Below are 26,674 nucleotides of genomic sequence, written 5' to 3'. Positions count from 1 at the left end.
TTATTAGGATTACCACATGCATATCTCTTTAAGGGTATTGAAGAAAGATCGCGTGGATTTTCTGAACCTATTGCCAAGAAAACAAAGTTGGGATGGGTTATATTCGGTACCAGCCGAAATAACACCGAAAACAAAAATCATGTGTTTGTAATGAATGAGGTGAATGAAGAAGAAAAAACAATGAAGGAGATAATGGCAGATTACTTCTCTACAGAAGCCTTTGGCGTAAAGGTACCTCAGAGCGAATTAATATCAAAATTAGACGAACGCGCTCTAAAAATTATGCAAGAAACATGGAAACCAACTGATAAGGGTTACGAAATCGGTCTCTTGTGGAAAAATGATAAGGTCGAATTTCCAAATAGCTTTTCTACGGCTCTGAATCGCTTTCTGTTATTAGAAAAGAAATTAGAGAAGGATTCTTCTTTAAAAGAATGGTATAGTACACAAATTGATGAGTATGTAAGGAAAGGATATCTTAAAAAGTTAAGTCCTGATGAGTATATGATTGAGACTGCGAGAACCTTTTACATACCTCATTTTATAACTATCAACCAAAGTAAACAACCGCCTAAACCAAGAATGGTATTTGATGCGGCAACTAAGATTGATGGAGTTTCTTTAAATTCACAATTATTAGCAGGACCTGACATGACAGAGTCAGCTCTTGATATAAAGATGAGATTTAGAGAAGGTCCAATAGCAATAACCGGGGATATTCAGGAGGCCTTCCATCAGGTGAAAATCAGAAAAGAAGATCGAGAATCACAAAGAATGGTATCTCGAAAGCAACCTAATACAAGATTGGACATCTATGAAATGCAAGTAATGGCCTTTGGAGCTACTTGCTCACCAGCTTGTATGCAATTTGTCAAGAATGAAAATGCTAAACAATTCATAAATGAAAGACCTAAAGCAGTTGAGGCTATAATTAAAAATCACTATGTAGATGATTATTTAGACAGCTTCAACGAAGTGAAAGAAGCTGTAAAAACTGTATCAGACATCATTCAGATACATGATAAAGCTAACTTCCGAATAAGGAATTTTATATCAAATTCGAAGTCCTGCTTGAAGCAATTACCAAATGATAGAATCTCTCCAATAAAGGAAGTGAAACTGGATGATAACGAAAATGTATATGAAAAGGTCCTGGGTATGTATTGGGACACACAAAACGATAAACTTACATTTAAAATCAACATTCCCAATTTAGTAATGTTGGAACCGACAAAAAGACAAGTGTTGTCTTTTATTATGAGTGTGTATGATCCTCTTGGGTTAATCGCACATATAACAATCGAATCTAAAATAATAATGCAAGATTTATGGCGACGTGGTATAGACTGGGATGATAAAATTCCCGATGACATAAATAAGATTTGGCAAACCTGGATTAATAGATTGTCTTCCTTATCTAAGATAAAAATCCCAAGATGTTACTCTTATTTTAAAGGCGTGATACGTCGAGAACTTCATGTTTTTTGCGACGCCTCACTGAACGCTTTCGCTACTGTTATATATATGAGAACAGTAAGCAAAGACGGCATTGATGTAACGATTGTTGCTGCCAAATCAAAGGTTGCTCCCACGAAAATAATGTCAATACCTCGTTTAGAACTACAAGCTGCTGTATTAGGGACAAGATTATCTAATACAGTACAGAGAGCATTAAGACTACAAATAGACCAGGTTATATACTGGTCTGATTCAAAAACAGTCATAAGTTGGATCAAATCTGAATTAAGAAAGTTCAAACAATTCGTTCAATACCGTGTTAGTGAAATCCTCGAAAGCACCGTTGAATCACAATGGAAATATATTAGTTCAGCAGTAAACCCGGCTGATGAAGGAACTAAAGTAAGGCAATCGAAATCGTCTTGGATTGAAGGACCCGCGTTTTTGAAGCTGGACGAGAAACATTGGCCATCCGTGAATGGGGACAATCATAGTTCAGACTTAAGTCATGAAGAATTACGTCCCGTACATTCAATAAAGAGCATAAGCAAACCAAATTTAGATTGGCTGAACATTAAATGGTGTTCGGATTGGGACCGTTTAAAAAGGTCTGTATGCATTACAATAAAATATATAGAGTGGCTTAGGTCTAAAACAAACAAAGAATTGAGATTCGATAAGACCATCAGTGCTGTTGATATGGAAAAGGCAGAAATTTTGCTGATTCTGAAAACTCAATGGGATGCATTTCCAGATGAGTTAACGGAACTCAATGTTAAACAGACGGTTGACAAATCTAGCAAAATACGAACGCTAACACCATTCCTAGATCAAAATGGTACAATAAAATCAGAAACACGATATAAGGATGCAGAGTGCGTTCCTTATGCGGCTCGATATCCTTACATACTTCCAGCAAAGCATCATGTAGTTGATTTAATATTGAAAAATCAACATGAACAGTTTAAACATAAAAAAATGAAGGCTACGATAGCAGCAGTGCAACAAAAATATCATGTTATCCAAATAGATGCTGGAATGAAGAGGACAATAAAAAAATGTCAACATTGTAAAAATGAAAATGCGAAGATAAATACCCCTAAAATGGCACCTCTACCTTAGTGTCGATTGCAACCGTTCGTGAAACCATTCACCCATACCGGAGTAGATTACTTTGGGCCGTACAATGTGTCCATCGGACGAAGAACAGAAAAACGATGGGGAGCATTGTTTACATGTATGACAACAAGGGCAGTATATCTTGAAATAGCCCATGATCTGTCTGCAGATGCATTTTTATTATGCTTGAACTCAGTGCAGAACAGACGAGGCAGAATAAAATTCCTTTATAGCGACAACGGTACTAATTTTGTAGGAGCTGACAATGAACTAAAAAAGATTCAGCACAGACTTGCGTCAAGAGGAATTGAATGGCATTTCAACCCTCCATCATCTCTACACTTTGGTGGAGCATGGGAAAGATTGGTTCAAGAAGTTAAAAGTCTTTTACCAAATCAAACTATGCCAGAACACACATTCCGTGCGTTATTAACAGAAATCGAAAATATAATAAATAGTAGACCTTTGACGAAAATATCTTTAGATGCCACGGATGACGAACCACTCACTCCAAACCACTTCCTAATTGGTTGTGCCGGCGGTGCCGAACCATCATTGAATGATGTGTCGAAGGCAGAGGCCACTAGACAACAATGGAAGAAAGTGCAGTCTATGGCTAAAACTTACTGGGATAGGTGGTTACACGAATACCTTCCTTCATTAGCCAAAAGATCAAAATGGTCGGAAGCTGTGAAAAATGTCAAGGAAGGAGACATCGTTATGATTGCTGAAGATGATCAAAAGGCAAAGTGGAAAAAGGGAATTGTTTTGAAAACACATGTAGGCAAGGATGGTCAGGTAAGATCGGCTGTTGTGAAAACAGCCGCTGGAGAATACACTCGACCAGTAGTTAAATTGGCTATTATGGATGTTGAGCCGCCAGGAGAAGCTTCTTCAAATGAAGACAATAAAAAAGAACAAGTAGCATCAAAACGGGTGTTGAAACACCAAGATGTTGAAACTAGCATTAAAAAAGATTGCTTTGTGGGAATGATACACAAAGTAAATGACGAAACACTCGCGGAATAACGATCATATATAAGTAAACCTAGAAGGATTTACGGGCTCCGGAATGTTACCGCGAGGCAATTAATTTAAAACCAAAACCATAAGATAACCACATAGTTGCATCCCGTTTGCATAGCCCTAGCTGACGTTGATACCAAGGCCAAGAATATGAAATGAAAAGTAGGGCAAAAGGAGCGAGAGCTCGTTTTACATAATCTAACTGCAGTATTTACTTAGGAACGTTTCTGCGTTCAAGTAGGATAAACACGCCCACGCATGGCATGCTTGCGCATCTAGGTTACGTTTAGCTTTCCCTCTCTGTTTATCCTTAACGAAGGATATAATTATAATGTTTAAACGTTACAAATGTCTCATTCTTATTTGTAGAGCCATATCAGATCTGAGTTACAAAAATAAATAAACTTACAAGATATCTGAGAAATCCCAGATCTGAGAGGGCATAGTATATAAGGTCTAAACAACACAAATTTACCCTTTCAAGGGCGATCGGAATCCTAGCTTATTAGAATAGGCAAATTAGGTTAAAGTTCGGTATTGAAAGGGATATGTTAAACCCTGGACAAATCATGTAAAAGTTTTACATAATTATAAGTTGCTAATGCAACACGTAGCCGTAAGATCACTTTGTACAATTTTGTTGAATAAAATTAAGTTTCGTAGGTTACTCCAGATTCTTCTCTTTTTGAATCCGAAAGAACTTTCGGCCTAGAAGTGAAAACTTCTCTCCTTAACCGGAGAAAAAAGTAGCTCCTAGAAGAACTCTTGACTTGGAAGTGAAAACTTCTCTCCTTAACCGGAGAAAAAAGTAGCTCCTAGAATCGAGAAACAGTGTCTGACCTAGTAAGCGAAAGACTCTCCCTAACCGGAGAAGAAAGTAGCTTTTGGCGGCGACACCACCCAAGTAACAATCCAGTAACCGTTTAGCATCCACTCTGATTTATGATGGTTTTATAACGGCAATGAACAATCCATTTAGTTTAAATATAGCATTTTAAAGTGTAAAACATTCCTGCTTGGTAATTCAGCTTTTTGCTGTTTTAAAAACCTTTTATAGTCTGGCAAGAAAGTCGAAAACTGTCTTGTTTTAAAAATAAATTTAAAACAGTTATCAATCCCTCCTTAAAACTGTTCTGTAATTCAAGCATAAACGTCATTAGCAATTGTTTATTAATGTCATGATAAAATACTTTATAAACGTGTTCTATCATTATAAAAGTAACCATAAAACAATTAGGTTTTGCATTAGAGAAAAAAGCATTTATTGTTGCTTTTTAGCCTTTTTAAAAAGTATCATTAACTCCCCAAATACTTTGTTTACAAATTGAGCTTTTAGGTTCCTTATAGTTAATAAATGCCAAATTTATGACAAGGAAATCTCGAAGGATAGACGAAGTAGGATGAAAAAATAAAGTCAATTTCAGATAAATTTACTTCTTTAGAAGAACCAGCACACCACCAACGACTGACCATCTGTCGGAGAAGAGTAAAGTGAGCGGGGCCCTCGAACTCATAAAACATTGTCTAAAGTTGAAAAACATACCAGCCTTCTCCAGATCTTGCGATGACAATCGAAATAACAACCGACAGCAAACCAATGAAACTATTAGTTAGCGGAGATCAGCTGGTTTCTGATCCAAAACAGCGATTTTATTCGGCGAAAGACTCTTAGAAATTTTATTCATCCGTACATTGGATGGTGCACTTCTGTAACCATCCGGAAGAAGGGGATCTTTTCCGGGAACGATTGCGCTTCCAGCTGTTTGAAATGCGAAATGTTGTAAAACAATATCGCAAACTATCTGAGTAACTGCTCCCAATCCATCGGGAGAAAACCTGGAAGAATCCTGGATCTCACAGCGCAACTATCGAAAGATAAACAAACTTTGACGTTTAACTTTTTGCAGGCAACTTTGCCTCCATAAATGCTGCCATAAGTCTGAACGGGTTAGGATCAAGCAAAATGGCTTTAGATAAATACAATTCAGCCTGCAAGTTTTCTTCATAAAAGCCATATTAAAACCTTATTAATTTGTTAAGGAATTCTTGGAAGCAAAACAACTTTTTCGCAAATGACCCATGAAAATCAACTTTGATGCCGCCGCCATGTTACAATTAGTTTGCTTGTTTTTTTTACAATCTTCGATTTTCAATCAATATTTCCTTATATATAACTATATTTTGGTACATTTACCAATGTGCAAACATTTAAATGCGAAAATAATAAAAAAAATCTCGGCCAAGCTCGATTTAAAGAATATATTTTTTTTTAATGTTAAATAATTGGTCAAATCGACGTTTTACGAGGGTGGACTTAATTTTTTCGATGTTTTCACGTACATTTCACATAAAATTTAATATGGCACTTAAAACTAGGCCTCTTAATGAGAACTATTGTGACAAATTTGGATATTCAACAAGATTTTTATCCCATCAGTTTCTATTTTAATTATTTTGATAAGATCGGATTCATAAATCCATTTCTATCTTGAATGATGCTTTCCCAACAAACATTGCAAGGCGAATAAGAGCTTATTCAGGCAAGAATATGCTTCTTCAACTCAAAAATGGCTTATTCAGCCCTTAACCAGTACTAATTGTTTGTTGGGTTCCTAGTGGATTCAGCATGTGGCTAGGGGAAATAGCTCGGAAAGGGTTTTTATTGTTGCAAAATAGCTTTTATTGTAGCTTCCAAGTGGTTCTCAATGCGTTCGTCATACAACCTTTTGCAGTAAATCAATCTTGAAGAGCTTCGAGAATACACCCTTCAGAACTTTCTCCAGGGTGGGCCAACTAGACATATTCTAATCTTAATGAGGTTTTGGTGGATGCATTAATTACAAAATAGCCTTGACCAGGGTTTTATGAATGTTGTTTTATAGTTGCTTTGTAGTATTTAATAAAACTTAAAATGTTACTTGGGCATGATCATATTTTGAATTGGTAGGATACAAGAATTTTGATACTCTGAACCAGTGTTGGGAAAATATCAAAAAATCAAATCTCACCAACGCCCAAGATCATGCTTGATTTTCGTAGACAAAAATCAACAAGCAAACTACTGCGATTGAATTTGCAAGCTGTGATATCACCAACTGCAAATCTCACCAGACTGTGGTGAGATTGAGTTTAATGATTTTTGCTTTACACGCGAATGCAACCGAAACTTCCATAACGGCTTGCAGCAGTCCCTTCGCGTCTGCCATCGGCGAAGATTACAGAGAGATAGCAAACAATGCTTTCACTTTCTAAAAAACGATATGCAATGGAATCATTTTTGCGTCGAGTCAACTCTCAGCTTGATTTTTGCACATTGTGAATAGTCTCGCAATATCAAAGGAGCTTGTAAAATCAATATCAAGCATGATATTTGTTCCAATATCACGCGTGATATTGCGAGCGCATGAGAGCGGAAAAATATCAATTGATTTCGGATTTTGTCAACACTGCTCTGAACACGATGCGTCCGGTAAAATATGTAACGGCAAAATTGCAATGTTTGAAAAATCACAGCTCACACAGCACTAATTTAGAACCTATTGGCGCCATTTCAACCTAAGGACTTTAAAAAAATATTTAATATAGATTTAAAATCTATCGATAAATTGTTGAACAAAAAGCGGTTAGAAATATTCTAATTCTAATTTTAATATAATTTGAACTTCACTTCCCCTATCTGATATGAAAAAAAAACAATCTGATTTTGATAAGTTTATGCTTGATTCCTCGGGGTAAGTGGCCTTAGTTTCTCAAGAAAATTTAGTTGAATTGAAATTTCGGGACAAAAAATGTGAGGGTTTCTCTAAGATTTCGCCCCAGTGTGGCCGCATTTTGAGTGTATCTGATTCGAAATGTTTACAATAAAATCAGTCTAACATTGCCGAAGACAAAAACCTTTTATCTAAGTGAGCTGTTGAGTAAAAACGATCAATTTGAAATAACATGGCACACTACCGCTGCCTGGTGAGTAAAATCTGAACTGAACATTGCTCAACACAGGATCCTGCGAGCGGTCAAGTAATTTGATAGCGAAGATGCCAACCTAAAGAGTGGTCTGAAGAATAACCCATTTTTTCAATGCGATGGTTCTAAAGGGTGTCCACGATGAAATTGCCACACACAAAATTGATTCGCAAAATTCTAGTTTTCATCCGATTGCCATCAAATTTTCAGAGATTGAGAAATAACTATTAAACTTCATTTTACTATTTTACTCGTATTTTATTTACAGTCCATACGCAAATGCCCGCACCTTGGCCTTAACCCCGGCCATAAGATTCTGCACAACCTGTGAATCAACCGTTTTTTGCATGTAAACCCATACTTTCTTCAGTTCCTCGACTGTCTTCACTACCTTAGGTCGTTTAAGAAGGTGCTGCTTCATAATCGCCCAGTACTTCTCGATGGGGCGGAGCTCCGGAGTGTTGGGAGGGTTGAGCATTTTCGGCACGAAATTGACCTTATTGTCCGCATACCACTTCAGCACGTCCTTGGAGTAGTGGCATGAGGCCAAATCCGGCCAGAAGATTGTTGGGACGTTGTGGGCCTTCAGGAGAGGAAGCAGCCGCTTCTGGAGGCACTCTTTTATGTATACCTGTCCGTTCATCGTGTCCTGGCTCACGAAAGGTGCACTCCGCTTCCCGCACGTGCAGATGGCTTGCCAAACCAGGAATTTCTTCGCAAATTTGGACATCTTCTGAGTGCGGACATGCTCCGGAACGCTGAACTTATCCTTGGCCGTGAAAAACAGGTTGCCGGGGATCTGTTTGAAGTCGGCCTTCACATATGTTTCGTCGTCCATGATGCAGCATTCAACTTTCGTCAGCATGTTGAGGTACAACTTCCTGGCACGGGTTTTGGCGGACTTGTTCTGCTTCTCGTCGCGATTAGGGGCCTTTTGTACCTTGAACGTTCGAAGCTCAGCCTTAGTTTTGGCCTTCTGGACAAAACTTCGGCTTAGGTGCAGCTTCTTAGCCACATCCCTAACGGAGGCGTTCGGATTTCGGTTGAAGGCCCCAACTACGCGGTTGTGATTTTTGGTGTTGTACGGAATACTTTTTCCTTCACTTCTGGGCTTCCGATCGGTGATCAACCGTTCCTCGAACCGCTTAATCACTCGTGACACCGTGGAATTCGCGATTCCCAACGTTTTAGCGATGGAACGATGCGAGAGATCCTTGTTCTCGTGATGAATGCGCAAGATTTTATCACGCACGAGCTGTTCTTTCGACTCCATTTCCGCGAGTTTTGATCACAGGACTTTAAAACTTGCAGGATGTAAATAATGCAATATGAACTAAATCCACCCAAATTTTCATTAAATTCTACCCAACGGTTAAAAAGTTAGAGCAATTTCATAGTGTGGCAATTTCATCGTGGACACCCTTTACCTTCACTCAAACGTAGGGCTATTGAATTTGTCCCTTGCATTCTGGACGAGTTACGTTGTTTTCGATTAATGGCAGTGAACCTGATGAGAAGAGCTTATGAGGGCATTTGCCACTGCTTGTTGAAGAGTAATCTACAGTCTCTTTTCCCGAGTGAGATTTAATCGTCTTTCATTCGTACCTCATTTCTGGCCATTAGAAATGTTCCTTTGTTCGAAACCACAGTCACATCCGGTTGTCATACCGCAATTGATTTGCTATATTTCTATGATAACATCAAAGAATGTACACCCCCTCCACAAGTTCCTCATAGAAATGTATGCGGTAAGGTAAGAAGCTTACAACCCTCGCTTAAGCATTCAGGTTTTAAAATGGCCGTCCTCACTCACTGTAATTAGATTTGTTCACCACAAAAAAAAAAACCAGACCACTGACTAGGGTGGTTCAAAATATCCATTCTGCTCCACCCCACTCAATCGATTTCAAATCAGGTCCTGATCATTCTCCTAAAAGTTGATCTTATTTGGATGCGAACTCATACTGTACTGGCCTTTTGAGGTTTATATGGGATTACTATGGAAAAGTTTACTTTTTGTACTCATCGTCCTAGTACATCGCCATAATGATGTGAGAAAAAGTTTGCTATCTGCACTTATTTAATTTATTTATTTGTTGATATAATTATTAATTGATTTATTGTTTTTATTTATTTATTTATAATTTTTTTTATTTACATTGCTATTTATTTATTTATTTATTTATTTATTTATTTATTTATTTATCTATATATTTATTTATTTATTTATTTATATTTTAATTATTTGTTATATTCATTTATTTATAAATTTATTTATATTTTAATTTATTTATTGATTGATTTAGTTTTTTAAATTTATTATTTATTTATTTATTTGATTATTTATTTATTTATTTATTTATTTATTTCTTCATTTATTTATTTATTTATTTATTTATTCATTTATTTATTTATTTATTTATTTATTTATTTATTTATTTATTTATTTATTTATTTATTTATTTATTTATTTATTTATTTATTTATTTATTTATTTATTTATTTATTTATTTATTTATTTATTTATTTATTTATTTATTTATTTATTTATTTATTTATTAATTTATTAATTAACTGATTCATTGATTATTTCATATTTATTAACTTATTTATTTGTGTTTTATAGATTTATTTATTTACTTTTTTTTAAATTTTTTTTTTTTTATCCTTTTATCATATTTTTTTTATTAATTTATTTATCCGGTGTTGTCAATGAGAAGGAAACCATTTTATTACATTTTTAATTTAATTCTTTGGTTTTTCATAATAATCCCGGAAAAAAATTATATGTTTTTCTTTCGTCACTTTTTACAAGTGAGTTCAAATTTTCGAATAAGTCATCATCATTTTTTTTAACTGAGTCTAAACTTTTCAATTGTGTTATTCAATCCTTTTAAAAGTCAAAATTTTCCTGAGGGGATCCAACATATTCTGAACCCAAGCTTTAAAGAATTGGCTTAGAATTTTCTGGCGTGAGGCTTTATTAGCTGATATAATCCCTTTCCTAAATTAATCCAAGGATTCCTGCATTGATTAAACTATTTCTGAACTGAATCCACACTTGTCAGAGCGGGTTTGACATTTTCCTAAGTGAGCCCCAGATTTTTGTTAACTGCTTTGTCATTTGGCGAGAACACAATTTAAACTTTCCTAAAAGTGTCTTTGAATATTATGCTTGATTTTGTTGAATAGGCCTTCCTGAATCCATACGTCTAGTTAGATTTTCTGAAACACGCACAATTGTTGAGAAAACTGGGTTCACAAAGTAGGTATTTTCATATCAATTTGAGTTTTCCGTTCTGCCATGTTAGGGTTACGGTATGTAATGTGGGTCTAGTCCTTTCATTCGGCCTATCACGCAAATAAATAATTAATTAAGGAATATTACACAAAAAATAAGGAAAATATTGATCACTGATGGTTGATAAATGTGTACCACACACAAATCAATTTATATCACAACATTTCAATACATTTTCAGCTCTCGTAAGTAATAAAACTGGTTGAGAATATCACAATGTTCGGAGTTTTTAGCCGCCATGACTTATAAGGTTAAGATGGGAAGGTTGACTGACGATCATCAAATGGCCTGATTATGGCATTTATTGATTGGAATTACCTGATAATACACACTAGACGTAAAACTTACAGTTGCTGTTTGAATATTTTATGTTTATTTTAATTGTTTAACAACGTTTTCACAAGTAAAACATGGACCCAACTTTAGGGACACATTTCTTTTCTATGTTCCTAACTATGGCCCATGAAATTCATTTGACAGCATATAGCAATAAGAGTAACGTCAACAATGTTGTTTTGCATTTGGATGATAAGGAACGAACAGGAAGGGAGATTTTTTCTGCCAAACCTGTATAATGAACATCACAATGTTCTGATTTAGATATTCTGCGGTCAAAAGACGATAAGCGAAATTTTTAATTTTTAATTTTTAAATTGAGTGATTTAATGTAGTTTTCGTAAAATTTTCTCTAAGAAATGTTTTGAGGAATGAAGAGCATTAAGTTAACAGTGATAGTGATAAAAAAAAATACATCAGAAAACGTTACCAAGAGCGTTTTTTTGAGGATCAAACAAGATAGGACGAAGTTGCATCCATAAATAGACCCAATTTGGGGACAATAGACCCATATTACATACATTTCCCTCGTGAGTTATTGTCTTAAAAAAAGTAAGTTTTTCAACTTTTCGTGGTTTCTGATAGCAAACGACATGATAAGCATATCTAAGCATACCATTTAGCAGTAGAATATCGTTTGCAGGTAAATTCATTGATGAGTTATGATTAAAAACGTAATCGATGGCTGCATATTAGACCGAGGTTAGGGACGTATACCCTATATTTGAATAAGGAGGCAGAGAGTGGCAATTCTGAATATGTTTATTACATGTCATATACCACTCGACTCAGCTCGACGAGATCGGAACATGTCTGTGTGTGTGTGTGTATGTGTGTATGTGTGTGTGTATGTAACGAAATGAATGCGTTCACGTTTCTCAGCAACCGCTCAACCGATTTGGACAAACTCGGCGCCAAATGATAGGTCTTGGGGTCCCATTGAACACTATTGAACGGTTTTGGAATCGGTGAACCAGTTCCGGAGATATGGCCGGAATAAGATCCGGTGAATATGGGCCTTCACGCTGGATTTAACGGAAAACGTATCAAAACCATGATGCGACACATCAAATTACTACAGAATTCAAAAATAAGATCAATGCAAGTCGTGTTAAGTGTTCCAGACCACATTGGATACACTTGGACATGTTCCGGGTACCCCGCGGAAGTTGCTTGAATATGAATTGAATTAAAACCCATTAAATCACATTAAAATACGATGATAAGGTGATTGGTAGCCTCACCAAATAGACTACACCCGGATATATTCCGGGTACCCCCAGGCAGTGGCGTAGCGTCACTGGATGACACGGGGGTGGGGGCTTGGTCACTGATAATGACAATAAAATAATAAACTTGAATAAGTAAGAAGGGTCTTATCACACCATAGGTGGATAAATTCGGGTTTTTGTAACATGCGTTTGCTGTGTTCAACCAATCAGAAACGATGAAAAAACAAGAATACAACAACTAACAAGAAAAATTTAACTCTCAAGTAGGTATAAAAAAGCCGAAATTTGGAATTTTTGTTCACTTTCGTTTCAACCTTTCGTTTCGTGCTGCGTGATAACATTCAAAGCATCACTAAACCTGCCATCCGTCGGATGTGGAGAACATTATTCGAGACGCTGTTACTTATAGCGAATTTGTTTTTGATTCAGTTCCAACCTGGATCGGGTATCAAGATTGGGTCTCCTTGTTGTCTAGCAAACGTCAGTGTGAACGTTTGTTTTTGTAACCTGGCTCGGGTTGAGGTTCGCACTGACAAGAAGCTTGTGTTCGCACGGGTTGGAACTGGTTCCAACCTGGATAATAAACAAATTCACTATTAGACAGAACACGCTAAGAGGAAGACCGTCACCGCAATGGATGTCGTTTACGCTCTGAAGCGACAGGGACGCACTCTATACGGTTTCGGAGGATAAATAAGCATCATCGACTCAGGAAAATAAAACCGGCCCTTTTCAGGGCCACCAAATGAATTAAAAAGGTGTTCTTTATTAACTTTCTTGTCGGGATTTGAAAGGTGGTAGGGATGTGATCGAATGATGATTTTTTCAGTTTAAGGATGTTAGATTTAACCTAAGTTGGTCGTTACTGGTATGAGATCTACCACTACTAATCCAGTACCGACAATCATTTGCATTCATTTATTGTGTTGGGGTGAGCAGGCATGGAAAATCATTTACATTCATTTCATGCATTCATTTACATTCATTTGCCTCTAACTTTTTTCATCAACAGCATTCCGCAAAAGATAAGTAATTATAACGGAATTAAAAGGAAATAAACCAACACTCTCAAAGCTCTCCATAAAGGGATTCCGTTAAGAGGTTCGACTAGTTTGAAAGATTTTTCAGAATGAATATTTCCTTATAAACCTGACCGTTTTGAAAGGATTACGCGTATCTATCAAAAGATAAGCAATTATGAACGAATTCAGAAAACCTAAAAGTTATGAGAAATTCAAACGATGTCCTTTAGATATTTTTTGAATAGGTCAAATTGATCAGGTATTATTCTGAGAACCTACAATTGATCAACAATTTAATTGAAACTTTTCGAATATTGAATTGTTTTGAAGACCTACAAATGATCAGATATTCTTCGAAGAGGTCAAGTTGACCAGGAATTATTCTGAGCTCCTACAGCTGACGTCTTTGAGATATTCTTCAAAGAGATCAGGATTTATTCTGAAGGCCTACAACTGAACGAAAATTCAAATAAAGTAGTTTCGAAAATATTCAAAGTGGTCTGATTTATGAGAAAATATTCTTAGGCCCATCCACTGATCAGAAATTCAAATTAATTCCTGGAGATATTCTTCGAAGAGGTCAAGTTGATCAGGAATTATTCTGAGGCCTAACATCTGATCAAAAATGGATTTGAAGTCTTTTGAAAATTTCTTCAAGAGTGCAGAATAATCAGAAATTATTTTGAAGACCTAACTACACCGAAGGTCGTAGGACTTCAAAGAAATTATCAGTACTTCAGGGAAGTTCGGAAACCTTTAGAGAAATCAAAAGAAATTCATGGAAGTTCGTAGATCGTCTGAGTAATTTGCAGAACTACAGCAATGTTTGTAGTTCTTTAGAGAAATGATCAGTACTTTTTGGATGTTCACATATCTTCAAGGAAGTTCGAAGATTTTCAGAGAAATTAACAGAACTTCAGGGATGATCGTTGATTTTCAGAGATTTTTTTGTTCCTTAGTGAAATTAGTAGAACAGACTTTCAAAGAAGTTCGCAAAACTGTAGATTAACTTGCCATTTTTCAAGGAAGTTCACAGAAATTTAAAGATCCTCGTATATCTTAAGAGTTATTTTGAGTACTTCATGGCAGTTCGCAGAACGAGTGTCTTGTATGCCTCCGCCATGGCAGGACGGCGAAGCGATCGGTGCGTTTTACTTCTTTCCGTCTCTGTAATTATCACAATAATCAACACAACGCAGGGATCCCGCCCGTGCGCAATCAGTGGTCAATCAAAGAAACTGATGAATTAGAACAATTTCCAAGTTCAAGATAAATCGGCCTAAAGACCAATTTAGCCCTACAGCGATCAGAACCGCTATATGGAAAAAAAAATCCCTAATAAACGGAATCCATAATCTACCGATTCACTGAATGGTAAAATTATTCTACATGAATGGTATAGTGTGGATGATACCACTTGGTTAAGCACTTTTCGTTGTTCTTTTCTTTAAAGGAATTAAGATTCTTAAACTTCGAAAGTTTTTGGATTTATTGTATTTAATTTTAATGTATGCTAGATTTAATTTAAAGATCACTTACCATTTCAAAATTCTTTGAATACAGCTTGCTATTCAAAATCGCAATACCGATGATAGAAAATGATGATACCTATATTCGAAAATCAATTCTGGCAACTCCGGATGTAATAAGAAACAGTCAAGAAGCAACACCTGTTGTGCGGCATATCAAATCTCATGACTTTTTAATGATTCAATCATTTGTGATTATATTGAGCTGAATACACATTCAGCATTTATTATGGGCGACCTTGAGGCAATTAACCAAAATCTATCCAACCAGAATCTTCCATGCGGAAAATTAAATTTCATGAATTTACAGTACTCTTGCGTGTTTTTGTTCATATGGCATACGAGGAATTATTTAATCAATGGATTATTGCTCCTTTTTTTCGAATTGAAATGCATAAAAAGGGCCGGATGATGGAATTATTCGAGATTACTCTTAAAATTATAAACGGACATTTTTTTCTATTGTATTAGTCTGTAATTCAATGGTCGCTTCAATATGGAGTTATGGCGAGTCGATTGTACTTTAACAATAAAATAAATTAATGAATTAATTAAAGTTAATATCATAAATTATCATGCTTATCGCAACAAGATTATCCAACATGCAAAGTAACAACTTTCAATTACATTTAACCTATTGCTTTCAATAGCGCATTTGACACCGTTAAAGTGCAACCTTTAATATTCAATTAAGCTGTAAAAATTAGCACTTGGCAATAATCGACGCGTTTCTACCCGCTCGAACAACACCATGGCCATCAATTATAGTCATCCGCATAAATCACACTCTCTCTCCTGTCTGCACTCTTCATTCATTCACACTGACTGTAGGTACTACGGGGGCAATCTGGGATTATGTACGGCCCGAGTGCGCCTTCAAGCAATCAGCCGGCGACACAATTTTCCAAGCTGACGACCGACCTCCCAACGAGGACCTCATCGCATCCGTCTCGAAAAGCCACGCAAAAGAACAACGCAAGATTGACAGACAGCAAACGGCAGCATGGGAAAAAAATGCACAACCTCTCTCTCTCTCTCTCTGTCCCACATCTCGCTCAAGAGCTTGACTATATATGTTTCTGTTGCGAGATTTAATATTTTGATAAACAACTCACTTACATTTGCCGGTACTTGTGCTGCATCTTTAATTTCCTTTCACAAGTTGTGTTTTTCCCTTTTGCTTTTTTGTTCACTTCAAAGCCACTCGAACAGCAGAACAATCGATTCGATTTAAATCTTCTTCTCACTCTGAACGATTCCGGTCGGCCACTAAAACTTTATTGCATCGCGTGAAATTTGTTAAACACAATATTAGCATAACAATGCTCCGAAAAAAAGCCTATTACGCTTTTTCACTCGCACCAGGCCTCTAGAAATGGTTCCATTCTTTGACACCTCTTCTGCCCACGCAGCATTTATTCTTTCCTGCATGACATGTTTCGAGTTTTCCACCTCTCTTCTCTGTCGACACACATTCACGCTCTGATGCTTCGGTCCGGTAGTAAAATTCAATTTCCGACTAAGCGATTAGCTTTTTTTTATGTGCTCCGTGGTCACTCACTTTGCATACATCCGCCAGCCGAGATTCACATCCGATCTGGGCAAACATTCAACGAAAACAACTGGCCCATTCACATTATTCACTTAGCGCGAATCTCATTTTCACCGTTCTATCTTCACTGTTTGTTATTCACTGTGATTGCATAAAAGCCAATTCTTTTTGCCACCTTCTCCTGTCGTCGCACTAAAAATACTCGCGCTAACAAGTCCGGCACGGAAACCGAACACGTTCACGTTTCACATTCCACGTGCATGTTTACCAGAATCACAATCAACAAATCACTTCTTCTTCTTCTTATTTTTCTTCTTCTTCCCCCTGCACGGGTCACTTTATCACGTTTCACGTCGTTTCGAGTATTTTGCTTCTTGATTTCAGTGAAAATCTCAATTTCTTCCCTCAAGTTCTTCAACCGGTCGATACGGACAAAATCAACCCCTTCTAGCATGGGCACGTCCTGCGAAAATTTTCGCACAAGCTCATCGGTATCGATTTCCACTCGGCAAAATTTACGTATTCGTCGTCAACACAAATCGTCCGCGTGCGATTTTTCACGCAACCCAGGAACATCCAACGATCAACAGTCGCTCCCCTTGGCCAGTGAACGCGCGCGATTTGCCCGATGGCAGCCACACTACTGAAGAGCTAAGTGGCTCCGAATGGGGTTCGATGCTGCACTCTCGAGAAATCCTCCCGACACGACTCCTGCCGGCTCTGGTGGTGGTGGGTGAGCGAGCATAAGCGACGTGTGACCGACGGGACCGGGGTTCGGAATGACGTGCAACATGCTGCCGATGGATGTAGCGTTGCAACACTATGTCGAGTAGCATAAAGTTGCTCAATTCTCCTAGCGGTGGTGGTTGAGAATGCTCTCGCTCTCAGCGAACGAGTCCTTATTGCTTGCTCGCGTGCGTTCGTTGTCGGGTGACGGCCATGTGGTGGAACGTATTCCGGTGGGTATGCTGTGACTATGCTTGTAGAAGTAAAGGCATCATTCGGCGATGGCATATTTATGCTGTACAGCATTTTTGTTTTGCTCCTTCCACCGCCTCGTTTGCTCTGGGAGGGTTTGCTGCCTAGCCGTATGGCGGATGCCTCCGCATGTCTATAAAAAGCTAGGAAAAAGGGTGGTATGCAGTGAATATAAACTTTTTGTCTGGAGACATGTAATGTGTATTTTGATTAATTAGTTTGAGGAAATGCACTCAAGGCAAGTTTTCAACACGCTGATGATACACAATTTACGTATCACCAAATTCAGCAGGCCGAGATCAGCACGGTAAACTTTTAAATAAAATATTCTTTTACATTCTGTGAAAGGTCATCGGATTTTATTAATTAAATGTTACTGCCAATTCAGAGAAAAATTAACATTTGGTGTCAGATTGCATTCATCCATTGCTGCACTTAATTTGTTCATAGGTAAACATGATCGTGGGATTAGGAAATTAATTTTAAGCTATACACCGTCGTGTTTGAGAAAACTTTTCTGATTCTGTTCTCCATCCTTGCCGTTTAGGCAGAGACATAACAAGGGTTGGCAGCGCCCCTGGTAAACCATGAAAATTACGCTTCTCTTGAAAATATGTTTTTTGTCGCTTAGGTATTTACATTGTTAGTATTTCACATAATTCATTTGAAATATTTGATATAGGATAGAGTGTAGTGGTAAGCGTTCAATCCCAGTCGGCGCCGCTGGGATACTCTGAATAGACCTGTGCGCCGCCACGCCACGCCGCCGCCGCCGACGATTTTCATACGCCGCCGCCGCCGCTGCAAATTGTACCGGCGCGCCGCCACAGTAAATATGTCCACGCCGCCGAATAAATTTATGTCACGCCGATGATAAATCCGCAACACCTCTTCGGTAAAATGCATCTTGAATGCGTTGCAATTAGAACGTGTGTGCACGCTCGTTCATGGCTACTCAAAATTTAGTGAAAACTCACTCAATTTCATTACAACCGGATCTACTCTAAATTTAGTAACATAGCCAGAACTAAATTTTGAGTAAAATGGCGAGGTACTTGTTGATGAGTTATTTCTACTCATTTCCATAGCATCCAAAATATAGGCAAATGAGTCAAAAATACACAAATGGGCAAATATTTCGTGTCTTTTCGTTTTTTTTTTCATTAGGATCAATAAACCAAAAACTGAAAAACAGTTAAATCAAGCATCAAATAAAACAAAATGCAAACCAATTACCATTTAAATTGCGGTACGTTTCTGCATCCACGGCGGCTGCAATTTGCATCATTTTCGAATGAATTCTTTCGAAATTTTCAAATTTTCTTCTACGACGGAAAGGAAAACTTCGTATTTTTACATTCTCACAATCAGGGCTGAAAAATTTCATTACAGTTAAAAAGCTACTTTTAGAAATTATGAAACTATGGGATATTGAAATAATAATTTTTATATGTAAGATACAAGAAGAGGAGCTTGTGTAGGACACATAAAACCTGTCAATGTCAATTCCAGAGTGTCGCAATTAGCTATTAGTTATAACGAAGGGTATTCACTCATTGAAATATCTCATTACAGCTAAAATAGCTAATTGTGACCCTGTGAATGCAAAATTGACAAGATTTATGTGTCCTATACAAATTTTACCTCCTCTTCTTGCATCTTACATAAAAAAATATTATTATTATTATATCGCATAGTTTCATAATTTTGAAGAGTGGCGTTAAAGCTGTAATGAGATTTTTCAAGCCTGCTTACAATTCCAGTTTGTTTCTTTTTGAGTCAACAAATGTGCTGAAATCTCAAAATTGAGATTGGCTTTTATTTATTTATTGTTGAGTCCAGGCTTGTAATTGCTCATTGCAGCTAAAATGCTATTTTTCGTAATTATGAAACTATGAGATACTATAATGATAACTTTAATTTGTAAGAAGCAAGCAGAGGTGGAAAAGTTTGTGTATGACATATAAACTTTGTCAATTTTGCTATAAGAAGGTCATAACTAGCGATTTTATGATCGCTGATTGCTTGCTCATCGCGTTGCTCATCGTTACAGCTAATCGCTAGTTGTGACCTTCTGATAGCAAAACTGACAAATTTTATATGTCATACACAAACTTTTCCACCTCTTCTTGCTTCTTACAAATTAAAATTATCATTATAGTATCTCATAGTTTCAAAATTACGAAAAATAGCATTTTAGCTGTAATGAGCAATTACAAGCCTGGTTGAGTCAATATTCAGAAATCCCAACTACTCATGCTTTGACGTTTCGAAAGAAGTTATGAAAATGAAAATGTCTGACTCATGTTTGAGTAACCTCAAACAAGCCTGTATGAGGCAACTATTTAGCGTCATTTATAGCGAATTCGTTTATTATCAGTGCGAAACCGAACTTTTTGGCAGTGCGAACCTCAACCGGAGCTGGGTTTTAAAAACAAACGAGCAAACTGACGTTTGTCAGAAAACAAGCAGACCCAATTTTGACACCCGATCCAGATTAGAACTGAATAATAAACGAATTCGCTATTAGTTTTTTGACGTTCGTTCGCACTTGCTCTATCTAGCACACAGGGATGAATCACTATTTGTCCTCCTGCTCGTACTTGTTCGAGATTGCGTTTTGATGCGCTGATCAAACGTCAAAAATCTCAGTTCACTGGTTTCGTCTCGATGAGCAAGAACGGCCAGATCTACAGGTGAGGCAGAAGGAAACTTGCCGACTCTTTCTTTCTCTCGATCCGACGAGAACACCGGATGAATGAAACAGTCGACTTACGTTTCCTTCTGCCTCACCTATAGATCCTGCGCATCGGTCTCGTTTTTACGCATTTGATTTTGTTTCCATTCACGACGACTTCAGTGATGTCGAATTTGAATTTAAATAAAATTCCCTTGAATTTTCTGTCGATTGATACTTCGAGAAAGAGTGACGTGAAGAGAAAGTGATCTGCTTGCTATGCATGTCAGAGACTAAGAAGATGCCGGGTGATACCGAGGTCCGGAATTGTAAGTCGAAATGGATAAAATAAACAGACACATCTTAACCGATATCGAAGAATCTGGAGATTAACTTGATATGGATGAGCAGAACTCGTTATCTTGTATGGAGGAGGAGCTAAATGCTCAACTTCCGAGTTTGTGTGAAACGAATGTCAATGTTCCGTCAAGGACCTAAATAAGCCCCAACACTTAAAACAATCAGCGTAACACGTTAGCATTACTTACATAAGATGATGAAAAGTCTTGAACTAAATAAAGCTGGCGTGAATGCTTTATTGAACCGTCTCACGATCTCATATTCACAGCACATGAGTGGGCGCTAGTTAAATACTTCCGAAACTTTCTTGAGCCGTTTGAGGTGAGTTTTTTTTTAAGTCGTGGTTCTGAAACTATAATTGTAAACTATTGTTGCTATATCTCTAGCAACTAAGCCTACTAATAAGTTCCATCTGACCGATTGGTGACCATATAGGGTTTGAAAATTAATATCCAACCAGTGCACACTAGGGACAAAATCGAAACAATGTGTTAAAATTCAATAACTTCGGTGCTCGCTGGAACAAGAGACTAAAAAATAGTCATTCTTATAGAAAAAAGTCTCAGAAATCGATTGGAGTGGGTTTCATCTTGGGCACGATAGGGTAAGTTGGGGTTTTTCATAGTTTTGCCCTAAAATCTCCTATTTTGCATGATTTGAATGCTGTATCTCAAGATACCGATGATATAGACGGATGATTTCTTCGGCAAAGTTGATCAAAAGGTCAAGGACTGTTGGATGATAGACAGAAAAATTCGGAATTCTTCCGCTAGGCGGCGCTAGTGAGCATTCAAAGTGTATATGTTTGTGCTGCTGTATCTCAAGATCCTGACTATTTAGACGGATGATTTCTTGGGCAAAGTTGATCAAGAGGTCAAGGACTGTTGGATGATGGACAGAACAACTCGGAATTCCTCCGCTAGGTGGCGCTAATGAGCATTCGAAGTGAATATGTATCTCAAGATCCTGACTATTTAGACGGATGATTTCTTCGGCAAAGTTGATCAGGAGGTCAAGGAATGTTCGATGATAGACAGAACAATCCATAATTCCTCCACTAGGTGGCACTAGTGAGCATTGAAAGTGAATATATTTGTGCTGCTGTATCTCAAGACTCTGACTATTTAGACGGATGATTTCTTCGGCAAAGTTGATCAGGAGGTCAAGGACTGTTGGATGATGGACAGAACAATTCAGAATTCTTCCGCTAGGCGACACTAGTGAGCATTCAAAGTGAATATGTTTGCGCTGCTGTATCTTAAGATCCTGACTATTTAGACGGATGATTTCTTCGGCAAAGTTGATCAGGAGGTCAAGGACTGTTGGATGATGGACAGAACAATTCAGAATTCTTCCGCTAGGCGACACTAGTGAGCATTCAAAGTGAATATGTTTGCGCTGCTGTATCTTAAGATCCTGACTATTTAGACGGATGATTTCTTCGGCAAAGTTGATCAGGAGGTCCATGACTATTGGATGATGGACAGAACAATTCTGAATTCCCCCGCTAGGTGACGCTAGTAAGCATTTGAAGTTAATGTGTTTGTACTGCTGTTTCTCAAGATCCTGACTTTTTAGACGGATGATTTCTACGGCAAAGTTGATAAGGAGGTCAAGGAACAATCCGGAATTCTCTCGCTAGATGGCGCTAGTGAGCATTTGAAATGAATATGTTTGTGATCCAGATTCAAGGAATCAACCTCTGCAAAAAACTGCTCAAACATGGACTTGGTAAGCGAGTTGGTCTCTTTAGTCCAATTAATAGAGCGTATTCTGCAGAACGAATCTGACTGGGGTTTCGGGTTCCGCCAAATATCCTCTCCTCTTTCGGATACTAACAACAGGCTCATAAAATGCTCGGAGAGAAGAGAATCATCCTCTTTTAAAAAGCCAGTCTGGTTGTAGTGCGTAAAACCTGTAGCAGAGTCCGGACCAGCCGTGACATGCAATTTACAAGTCAACACTTTCTGGTTTAACTTTGAAATCCTGTCTGCTACATCATCCAGTTGTAGAATCCGTTGCAAATCGCATATAACCATATCACGGATTGAAACGCTTGATGATAAGTATCCTTTTTCTCGGTTTGGAGTTGAGAACGGTGGAATTATGGCGTTTCTAAATTCAGCTACTTTTTTCCAGGGCTGCAAAATTGCAATACCTAAATGGGACAATATGAAGGGACTAATAACAATGCACATCTCTAAAATTGATCAAAGATTTAGAAAGTTGACCTATTTTAAACAAAAAATTGTTCTACTAAGTTTTTTTATATATACGTTAATTAAACTGTCATACCTAGATACTTCTTAGTGAATCGAGCCAGCTCTCCATATTTGGTTTAACTTAACCCAAGTATTGATTTTATCGCCAAAGATGACTCCTCCGAACACAGAGATGTTCCACGAACAGAGTCAACGGATTCGATGGTCTCTTTTGCCCAAACCTCACCACCGCTCAACAAGTGCTGTAAGATTTGAGCAGTTGCTGGATTAGCAGCCTTTATGGCAGCAATTTTGGCTGAATACAGCAAATTATCAAGACCTTATTCTTTGAAAAGTCCGTTAATGCGTCTGTATTTCGAAAATCTTGTCAACTACTCCTTGCGCTTTCAACCTCGAGGCTTTAGAGTTGACGGTCTTCGCTGACTGTTAGAACTGGTATCCAAATCCGGAGTGGCAAAAGGAGGTGAAATAGGAGATAATTATGACGAGGGATCTTTGGGTTTCCTTGAATGAACCCGCGTATTTTTCGAAGGCCAGGATCCTGAGGGTTGGTCTTCGACCTGATAAAATAATTGATGATGAATTATATTCAAGCATTTTTTCGTAAAATTTAGAGTCGGTAGTTTTTGTTTAGGATTTTTATAAAATATTCATACAAATATCAAATCTTCTTTTAATCGCGGTTGATGCTATTGATTATTTAGTAACATGAACAAAAACAGATTTCATCAGTTGTATGTCTTGCTTTACATTAACGCATTTCCACGCTTTTACTAATTTTCATTCAAGTTCAATTTAAATTGGTTTGGAATCCGTTGTTTTTTTTTGAAAATTTAGCACTTCGCTCAACAGGTACATTTTTTTCCGAACTGTTAATTTTTTTAATGTTCGACGGTATCGTATTAAAAACGATGATTCGTTAATTTATGCTACTCTCTAAAATTAAGCACGCCCAGGGATTCTTACCTCGAATATGCTTTCAAGCTCTGCATTCTTCTTAAAGAATCGATCCTTAGTGTGGGTTTTTGACCAATCCAGTTTTTAACACGTTGCGCAACAGCCGCAGGTGCTTTCGACAGTGCCCTAGACACAAAGTCAAGTAAACGGTTCTCCAAATTGTCCTTGAGTTCAGATCAAATTCTCATCCAGGTTCACAGATTCAAAGCCCTTTGTATTAAAGCATCTCCAAACTCAAAACTTGTTAATTAGGCTACCATATTGCATTTTAGTTTGATTAAATTCATAGATCAGGGGGCCTCCATAAGCTCGGTCGGTAGAGTCTTCTACTATAAAGCAAACCATGCTGTAGGTGGCTGGGTTCGAATCCCGGTTGGTCTAGTATTTCAGATTGGAAAATTTCTCGACTTCCCTGGGCATAGTATATTATTGTACTTGCCACACAATATACACATGTTAAAATCGAACAGGCTTGGAAAGCTTTCAATTAACAACTGTGGAAGTGCATCTAGAGCACTAAGTTGAGAGCAGGCGTTAAGTTACAGTTGGGACGTAATAGCCAGAGAAGATCATAGATAGCTCTAACTAGCGGAGGAATCCCGAATTGTTCTGTCCATCATCCAACATTCCTTGACCCCTGCTAAACTTTGCCGAAGAAATCATTCGTGTAAATAGTCAGGATCTTGAGATACAGCAACACAAATATATTCACTTTCAATAATCCCTAGCGCCACCTAGCGGAGGAATTCCGAATTGTTTGTCCATCATCCAACAATCCTTGACCCCCTGATCAACTTTGCCGAAGAAATTATCCGTCTAAATAGTCAGGATCTTGAGATACAGCAGCGCAAACATATTCACTTTGAATGCTCACTAGTGTCGCCTAGCGGAAGAATTCTGAATTGTTCTGTCCATCATCCAACAGTCCTTGACCTCCTGATCAACTTTGCCGAAGAAATCATCCGTCTAAATAGTCAGAGTCTTGAGATACAGCAGCACAAATATATTCACTTTCAATGCTCACTAGCGCCACCTAGTGGAGGAATTATGGATTGTTCTGTCTATCATCGAACATTCCTTGACCTCCTGATCAACTTTGCCCAAGAAATCATCCGTCTAAATAGTCAGGATCTTGAGATACAGCAGCACAAACATATACACTTCGAATGCTCACTAGCGACGCCTAACGGAAGAATTCCGAATTGTTCTGTCTATCATCCAACAGTCCTTGACCTCCTGATCAACTTTGCCCAAGAAATCATCCGTCTATATCATCGGTATCTTGAGATACAGCATTCAAATCATGCAAAATAGGAGATTTTAGGGCAAAACTATGAAAAACCCCAACTTACCCTATCGTGCCCAAGATGAAACCCACTCCAATCGATTCCTGAGACTTTTTTCTATAAGAATGACTAATTTTTAGTCTCTTGTTCCAGCGAGCACCGAAGTTATTGAATTTTAACACATTGTTTCGATTTTGTCCCCAGTGTGCAGTGCATTGAAGATCAGATGTTTGTTTACTGATACACTCTAGACATTCGATAGCTGAGAAAATGATGTTTGATTTTCACCTAACGAACGGAACTCACTAATTGAAATGCATTTAAAAAGCATCAGTGTTCATCCAGTTAATCTTGACATTTTGAAATTGCATCATTTTGGAAGAAAATGTACTTCAACTGAAAAATTGACTCAGCTAGCGGACAAGTTAAAAACGTGCCAGTTAAAAGTCGATCACGTAGCGAACGTCTAGTGTGAAAAGTTTCATTTTAGTTCCAATGTGATTTTACTCTAGTCTGTTTCTAAAACATGGTGACATAATGGTGGTGAAAAGATTGTAGTAAAATTCCGTTTTGGTTTACAGATTATAGTAACCCTGTTGTCTGCTGAAAAAAATGCAACAGTTAACATTGCCATGCTCTTGCGATCTGAGATTGAAGCTTGTATCAGTGAAAAAAATGAGGACTTGCTTGCCATGACACACATGCATCTGGAGATGAAGGAGCATGTGAATCGAAAGTTTCCTGTTAAGGACCTAATTTTGATTTCGACTTTACTTGACCCTCGATTTATGAACCTGAAATGCATTAAAAGTGCTTTGGATGAACGCTCGATTACCAATTTCTTGTACGTACTATATGATATGAATTTATTGTACGGACATCATTAAAAAACGAATATTCAAATGGGTTTCTAATCGGTAACTACATCAGATGAATGCGATGAACTTCCTTCTAACTCATCTTCCTCGTTGCTCAGTCTTGCTATGAAGCACTCAAACGTTGAAGATAGTGTGACCTCTGTCATCAAGAAAGAGTGCACCGCATATTTGGCTACGTCATACCCGAAAAACGTTGTAGATGGAGATATTCTCTGCTTTTGTAAAATTAGAAAGCTTGGCAGCCTTGATTCGCAAGGTTTCGCGAAAGGTATTGTGTGTGCACACCAAGTGAACGAGTTTTTAACATAGCTGGGTCGACCGTATCTGCACGTCGGTCAGGCATCCACCATAAGAATGTGCATTAAACATTCTTAATTCATGACAGTTACAGCATTTGCAAAAATAGAATTGTGCAATAATCACTGGCTTACTGACGAGGATCGGATTTACATAAAGGTGAATAAGGAACTATTATTAACAACACGCTGAAATTTGACCTTTTTTTTATCTCTTACAGGTCCAAGTTGTGCGGGATTCTACGTATATCCGAAAGACTTCATCTTCAATTACATAAACAAAAGTTATATGACTATAATCCGCGTACATTCAAATATGCATCAGAGTAATAAAAGCACATAATTTATCACTATTAACATATAAATAACACATTACACCTCAATAAATGATAAAAGATTACTTTTCAATACTATCCACCTCTACATACGTACTTTTTTTTTATACTTAATAAAAAGGTTGCTTACACTTTCCTATACGACTC

At 37.5% G+C, this 26,674-nt stretch overlaps 2 protein-coding genes across 3 annotated transcripts in view; both read right to left on the bottom strand.

Moving 5' to 3' along the window:
- LOC135711019 (leucine-rich repeat neuronal protein 2-like) overlaps window positions 1-17,181 on the bottom strand; it is a 451,318-nt gene extending 434,137 nt beyond the window's left edge. The window contains exon 1 of one of the 2 annotated variants that reach the window (XM_065233760.1): window positions 16,102-17,181. The gene's annotated coding sequence lies outside the window, so the exon portion shown is untranslated. The remainder of the gene's footprint in view (window positions 1-16,101) is intronic. The other variant, XM_065233759.1, reaches the window with a different exon arrangement.
- LOC135711029 (uncharacterized) overlaps window positions 1-26,674 on the bottom strand; it is a 405,472-nt gene that overhangs the window by 257,336 nt on the left and 121,462 nt on the right. The gene's annotated exons all lie outside the window — the stretch shown is intronic.

This window comes from Ochlerotatus camptorhynchus, unplaced genomic scaffold (assembly GCF_037179485.1).
Source record: "Ochlerotatus camptorhynchus isolate MF236.1 unplaced genomic scaffold, CSIRO-AGI_Acam_v1.1 ptg000416l, whole genome shotgun sequence".
NCBI lineage: Eukaryota > Metazoa > Arthropoda > Insecta > Diptera > Culicidae > Ochlerotatus > Ochlerotatus camptorhynchus.
Note: the sequence above shows the minus strand (reverse complement) of the source record. Positions and strands in the feature narration are given on the sequence as shown.